The sequence below is a fragment of the Apium graveolens genome, chromosome 9 (assembly GCF_009905375.1).
Source record: "Apium graveolens cultivar Ventura chromosome 9, ASM990537v1, whole genome shotgun sequence".
NCBI classification, from domain to species: domain Eukaryota; kingdom Viridiplantae; phylum Streptophyta; class Magnoliopsida; order Apiales; family Apiaceae; genus Apium; species Apium graveolens.
In genome coordinates this window covers 125,580,336-125,581,134 of record NC_133655.1, presented here as the reverse complement: position 1 = coordinate 125,581,134, position 799 = coordinate 125,580,336, and the positions used below count along the sequence as shown (strand labels likewise).

Here is a 799-nt window from a genome sequence, read left to right as displayed (position 1 = left end):
GTGCAGTTTCCCGGATATCGTGACCTTTCTCTTTGGTTCGCTGAAATAGAGTCGCGAGATCAACAAAATAAAATCGAAATCCTTCTTTATTTTTAATATTGATTAGCAATTAAATTTCTATGATCCAAACTACGTGTGAACTAATTTCCTAAACCATCCTATATATACACTCGTTCATGCAATTTACGAAAAACCCCATTAATAGTTTCGCATAAAGAAAATGCTATAGAAAATTAATCTAAACTCCCAAAAATTAGTCAAAGTGGCAAATTAATCTGTTAAATGTATTTTCCTGAGTTACATTAATCTTTGTCACGTGACAAATATTAATTAATAAAAACCAGAAATATGAATTTTCTGTAGCACCATGCTCGTAAAGTCTGAAGATTATATTCAACAGACCACGTATTTTAGTGCTTTATTCTTTTACAATTTTTTTAAAAAAAAATAAAAATTAAAGTAATTACAAAAAGGAAAATCAAGAAAGCAATCAGAGAACTTTGAAGACCATAAAGGTTTGATAAGAGCTCAACATGAGGCTTCAGCTACAATAACTCATCATTTTGCTTATGTTTTTTTCAATTGAATCTTGAAATAAGAATTGAGAATTAGGGTGTTTTGGCATAGAAACATAGATTACATAGAGCCTTCAATTGAATCTATAAGTATGTTTTATGCCAAATATGCAGTTTATATAGCACCTCAAAATACCCTTATCTCGGTTTTTCCTTACAACTAATCTTTGAGTTGGAAGGGGCCACATGGTGCCATCTCTATGCCCAGACTTTTAAAACAGAGA

The 799-nt window shown here is 30.9% G+C and overlaps 1 non-coding gene across 1 annotated transcript; it reads right to left on the bottom strand.

Moving 5' to 3' along the window:
• Window positions 1–485: 485 nt before the first annotated feature.
• Window positions 486–568, bottom strand: LOC141688252 (small nucleolar RNA R160). Its single transcript, XR_012561708.1, has one exon. It is a non-coding gene; the product is annotated as a small nucleolar RNA R160 (small nucleolar RNA).
• Between the last annotated feature and the right edge of the window lie 231 nt (window positions 569–799).